Source organism: Balaenoptera acutorostrata, chromosome 2 (genome assembly GCF_949987535.1).
Source record: "Balaenoptera acutorostrata chromosome 2, mBalAcu1.1, whole genome shotgun sequence".
Taxonomy (NCBI): domain Eukaryota; kingdom Metazoa; phylum Chordata; class Mammalia; order Artiodactyla; family Balaenopteridae; genus Balaenoptera; species Balaenoptera acutorostrata.
The window spans coordinates 49,176,109-49,182,437 of record NC_080065.1 but is presented as its reverse complement, the minus strand read 5'-3'; the positions used below and the strand labels follow the sequence as shown (position 1 = coordinate 49,182,437).

Below are 6,329 nucleotides of genomic sequence, written 5' to 3'. Positions count from 1 at the left end.
TATTAATTCCTATTAAGATAATGGTAATGTTTGATCATGAAATAACATGTAATATTACTACAAATAACTCTGATTAGGGGGTAGAGCTAAGTTTATTAGGCTTGCTAATAGTCATCATGTTGAAATTAATGGGAGAAATGTCTGTAGGCCTCGGGCTAGAATTATTGTTTGGCTGTGGATGATTTCATAATTTGAATTTGCTAAGCAGAATAGTGTAGATGATGTGAGGCTGTGAGCTATTATTAGAGTGGTAGCTCCTATATAGCTTCAAGGTGTTGGATAAGAATAGCTACAATAACTAAAGCTATATAACTAACAGAGGAATAGTGATTTTAGGTCTGTTTAGCATTAAGCAAATCAAACTGGTTATAATTATTCCTCATAAAGAGAGTATGAGGGACGGATATGCTATAAAGTCCGTTAATGGATTTAATATTTTTGTAACTAGCAATATACCATAACCTCTGAGTTTTAGCAGTATGGCTGCAAGGACTATAGACCCTGCAATGGGGGCTTCTACATGTGCTTTAGGTAATCAAAGGTGGAGACCATATAGGGGTATTTTTACTATAAAGGCTATTATGCATGCTAATCATATGAAAATGTTGGATCAGGTGTTGGATATTACTTGAGTTCAATATTGGATTATTAGAAAATTAATGAGCCTGTGATATTCTGAATATATACTAATGCTACTAAGAGTGAGAGGGACCCTACTAGTGTATAAAATAAGAAATAAAGTCCTGCATTAAGTTGTTCTGTTTGATTGCCCTATCGGGTAATGAAGATAAGTGTTGGGACTAGTGTTGCTTCAAATAAAATGTAAAATAAGATCAGTTCTGTGGCAGTAAATGTTATAATTAGGAATATTTGTAATATTACTAGCATAGTAATATATAATTTTTTTCCAGGTTAATGATTCTTTGAATAGGTGAAATTGACTGGCTATTAGTATTAATGGTAAGAGTCATGTTAAAATTAATAATGGTGCTAATAAGGAGTTGGAGGGGTGCTTCCCTGGTGGCGCAGTGGTTGAGAATCTGCCTGCTAATGCAGGGGACACGGGTTCGAGCCCTGGTCTGGGAAGATCCCACATGCCACGGAGCAGCTGGGCCCGTGAGCCACAATTGCTGAGCCTGCGCGTCTGGAGCGTGTGCCCCGCAACGGGAGGGGCCGCGATAGAGAAAGGCCCGCGCACCGCGATGAAGAGTGGTCCCCGCACCGCGATGAAGAGTGGCCCCCGCTTGCCGCAACTGGAGAAAGCCCTCGCACGAACCGAAGACCCAACACAGCCAATAAATAAATAAATAAATAAATAAATAAATAAATAAATAAATAAAAAAGAAAAATCCTTTCATTGCCTTTCCAGGCTTGCAATTTAAAAAAAAATAAAATAAAATAAAATAAAATAAAGGAGTTGGAGGAAAAACTAGTGAAAAGTTAAGATTTTTGTCATTGAATTGGTTTAGGAGAAAAAGGCTTATGAAACTAATTAATAGGCTATGTACTGTAGTTTTAATTCAGATTATGTTGCTTTTTGATAGTCATGCTGGTGGTATTAATATAATTGTAGGGATAATAATTTTTAACATTTGAGATGGTTAAGGTTTTGTACTTAATCAGTGCCATATGTGTTTGATTCTATTACTAGTAGGGATAGTCTGAGTGCAGCTTTGCAGGCAGAGAAGACTAGCAGAATGATTGGTATTATGCTGGCCAAGGTAAAATTTGTGTTTAGGATTATTAGGGTTGCTATAATAAATAGTGATAATATTATACCTTTTAGGCATAGTAGTGAGGATATTAGGTGAGATTGATATATTAATAACCCTATGAGAGATACTATAAATACTATAACAATATTTATATATACTAAAGGCATTTGGTAATTATGAACTTAATCATATTCTAATGAGTCGAAATCATTTATTTTATTTTAAACTAATTACCATATTCAGTTCATTCTAGTCCTTTTTGGATTCATTTGTAGTCTAGGCTTGTTGCTAGTAATAAGATTAGGAATAGTGCTATAATGAGTATTGTTTTTAGATTGTTTGAGATGCTTATGGTAGAGGTAAAAGAGATCAATTTCTAAGTTGAAAAGGAGAAATGTGGTAACTACTAGGAAAAATTTTATGGAAAAGAGTAGATGGGCTGATCCTATGGGGGTCAAATCCGCACTCATAGGGACTTGCATTTTCTGTATAAATATTTAATTGAGGGAGTCAAAATGCGACGAATACAAGAAATGAGGCTAGTGCTATATTTGTAATTAATGTCAGTATCAGGTTTATTATTCTTTTTCAGATCATACCAAAACTGATTGGAAGTCAGTTGTACTATTTAATACTAAAAGAATAAGATCCTCATCAAAAAATAGATACATAAAGGAATAGTCATAGTACGTCTACGAAATGTCAGTATCAGGCAGTGGCTTTGAAGCCTAAATGATGATTAGATGTAAAATGATGTTTTAATTGACATAAGAAGCAGACAGTAAGGAAGGTAGAGCCGATAGTTACATGTAGTCTGTGAAATCCTATAGCTATGAAGAAAGTTGATCCATACCCTCCATCTGAGATTGTAAAAGATGTTTCATAATATTCTGAGGCTTGCAGAAGTGTAAAAAAACACCTAAAGCAATTGTAATAAAAAGAGCTTAAATTATGTGTTTACGGTTTCCTTCTATGAGGCTGTAGTGGACTCAGGTAATGGATACCCCAGAGGCTAATAGTACAGAGGTATTGACGAGTTGTACTTCTAGTGGATTTAGGGGACAGATGCCTGTTGGTGGTCAGCGTCCTCCTAGCTCAGGTGTGGAGGCAAGGCTTGAGTGGTTAAAAAACTTAGAAAAAGCCAGTAAAAAAAGAGGACTTATGAAATAATAGGATTATTCCATATCAAAGTCCTTTTTGAGCAATTGGTATATGATGGCGTTGGAAAGTGCTTTCTTGGATGGTGTCTCATCATCATTGATATATTGTTAAGGTATTTGTTAGTGGGCCTGGTGACAATAATGTTGAATTAAAGTGAAATCACATAATTAGGCCTGATGTTATTAGGAGGGCTGAAAGAGTTCCTGTGAAGGGCCAGGGACTGGGGTTTACTATATGATATGCATGGGTTTGGTGGGTCATTATGTATTATCATGTAAGTAAAGGCTTACTAGTAGGATAAATATGTAGGCTTGAATGATGGCAACAGCAAATTCGAGACTGATGAGGAAGATAAGGATAATAAATGTAATTAGGGCTGTGGCAGTGCTAATATTTAGTAATGCTAGAGTTGCTCCTCCAATTAAATGAATCAACAGGTGTCCTGCTGTGATGTTAGCTGTCAAGGGTACGGCCAGGGTTATTGATTGAATAAATAAACTGATAGTTTCAATGATAACTAGTATGGAAATAAGAGGAACTGGTGTTGCTTGTGGTAGAAAGTGAGCTAGGGATGTTTTTACTTTGTGACGAAAGTCTGTAATTACAGTCCCTGCCCATAGGGGAACTGCCATGCCTAGATCTATTGAGAGTTGTATAGTAGGTGTAAATGAATGTGGTAATAGTCCTAGCAGATTTGTTGATCTGATAAATGAGTGATATTAGTATTAGTGTTCAGGTTTGTACTTTGTGAATAGCTGTTATTTGTTTTGATGTTATTTGAACTAATCATTTTTGAATAGAAATTATATGCTTGATTAGTCGATTAGGTGTAGGAAATAGAATGCTTGGAAATATGATAATTAAGATAACAATAGGAAGCCCTGTTATTGTTAGGATAATGAAAGAGGCAAATAAATTTTCATTCATTTTGTTTCTCAAGGAGTGGGTTGTTTTAGTGTTTTGGTAAATGTTGATTCTGGGTTTGAATAGCAAATATATTTTGAAATTTTTAGTTGAAATATAATGAATAGGACTAGAATTATTGATAGGATAGTAATAAATCATGTTGATGTATCTAGTTGTGGCATATCATTAAGGGGAGGATTAACTCCCAAGCTTTAACTCAAAAGGTTAACGTTATTTAGCTTCTTAACGTATTTATAGTATTGATGCAGATCATTTCTCAAAGTATTTTAGTGGTACTAATTCAAGGACGATGGGCATAAAGCTATGATTTGATGCACAAATTTCTGAGCATCGTCCGTAATATAGACCTGCTCATGCTGATATAAGAGTTGTTTGATTTAAGTATCCTGGAATGGCATCTGTTTTTAGGCCTAGTGAAGGTATAGCTCATGAGTGTAAAACATCTTTTGAGGAGATTAGTATTCGGATTGTTATTTCTATAGGTACAACTACTCCGTTATCTACTTCTAATAGTCGTAATTCTCCTGGTTTTAGATCTGATGTAGGAATTATATAGGAGTCAAAGTTTAAGTCTTCATAGTCTGTATATTCATAGCTTCAGTATCACTGGTGTCCTATGGTTTTTAGTTAGAGAGGGATTATTAATTTCATCCATCATGTAAAGAATTCATAATGATGGTAAGGCAATTAAAATTACAATAATAGCTGGTAAAATTGTTCAGATAGATTGTACTTCTTGTGCATCTATTGTGCTTGTATGTGTTAATTTAGTTGTTAGTATAAGTGAAATAATGTAAAGAACAAGAGAGTTAATTAAAAATATGATTATTAATGTATGATCATGAAAGTATAGAAGTTTTTCTATAATGGGTGATGTTGCATCTTTAAATCCTAGTTGGAGGGAATATGCCATGGGAATATATAGGACTTTCACCTATAATTTAACTTTGACAAATTTATGTAATATTTTACTAATGCCTCATTTATTGAAAAAGACATAATGGTTATGCTGTTGGCTTGAAACCAGTAGAAGAGGGTTCGATTCCATCCTTCACTATTTTAAATGGACATAAGTGGGTTCTTCAAATGTGTGATATGGTGGAGGGCATCAAGTTTAGTTACTCTAAATTTGTAGTAGTTAATCCTACTGTTAAGACTTCTCATTTTGATGCAAATGCCTCTCAAATTATGAAAATTATTAATATTACTGCTATTAGTGAAATAAAGGAGCCTATTGATGAAATAATATTTCATGTTGTGTAGGCATCAGGGTAGTCAGAATATTGTCGTGGTATTCCAGATAGACCTAGGAAATGTGGGGAGAAGGTTATATTTACACCTACAAATATAATTACAAAGTGACCTTTTGTTCATGACTCATTGAGTTTATAACCTGAAAATAGTGGGATTAAATGTACGAAGCCTCCTATAATAGTGAATACTGCTTCTGTTGATAATACATAGTGGAAGTGTGCAACTACATAATATGTATTGTGAAGGACAATATTTAGGGTTGAATTCGCTAAAACAATTCCTGTTAGTCCTTCTACTGTGAAAAGGAAAATGAAGCCAAGAGCTCATATTATGACAGGGGATCATTTGATATTACCTCCGTGAAGTGTTACTAGTCAGCTAAATATTTTACTCATGTAGTAATGGCAATAATTATAGTAGCTGATGTAAAATATGCTTGTGTATCAACATCTATTCCTACTGTAAACATATGGTGGGCTCCCATGGAAAACCCTAAGAAGCTGATTGACATTAAGGCTCAAACTATACCTATATACCCAAAAGGTTCTTTTTTCCCTGACAATATGTGGAATTATTCCAAATCCAGGTAAAATAAGGATATAAACTTCAGGGTGTCCGAAGAATCAACATAAGTGTTGATATAAGATTGGATCACCTCTCCCTGAGGGATCAAAAAATGTTGTGTCTAGGTTTTGGTCTGTTAATAGTATAGTAATTCTGGCTGCTAAAACTGGTAGTGATAGTAATACAGCTGTAATTAGAACGGATCATACAAATAGTGGTGTTTGCTATTGGGACAGAGTGGGTGATTTTATATTAATAATTGTAGTAATAAAATTAATAGCACCTAAGATTGAGGAAACACCTGCTAAATGTAGGGAAAAAATGGTAAGGTCAACGGAAGCTCCTGTGTGGGCTAGGTTTCCAGCTAAATGTGGATATATGGTTCAGCCTGTACCGGTGCCAGGTTCAACTATTGATGGTGCGAGTAATAGTATGAAAGAAGATGGAAGGTATCAGAAGCTTATATTATTTATGCAGGGGAAGGCTATATGGGGTGCTCCAATTATGAATGCGACTAGTCAATCTCCCAAACCGCCAGTTATAATAGGTATAACTACAAAAAAGATTATTACAAATGCGTGGGCTGTTACAACTACATTGTAAATTTGATCATCTCCAAGTAATGTTCTGGGTTGACCTAATTCAGCATAAATTAATAGGCTTAGAGTAGTGCCTGCTATTCCAGCTCAAGCACCAAATAATAAATAT

General features: G+C 34.8%; 2 pseudogenes; both read right to left on the bottom strand.

Annotated features, from left to right (window-relative positions):
• Positions 1 to 3,136: 3,136 nt before the first annotated feature.
• LOC130707332 (ATP synthase subunit a-like) lies at positions 3,137 to 3,803 on the bottom strand (annotated as a pseudogene).
• A 249-nt stretch (positions 3,804 to 4,052) lies between these two features.
• LOC130707356 (cytochrome c oxidase subunit 2-like) lies at positions 4,053 to 4,716 on the bottom strand (annotated as a pseudogene).
• Between the last annotated feature and the right edge of the window lie 1,613 nt (positions 4,717 to 6,329).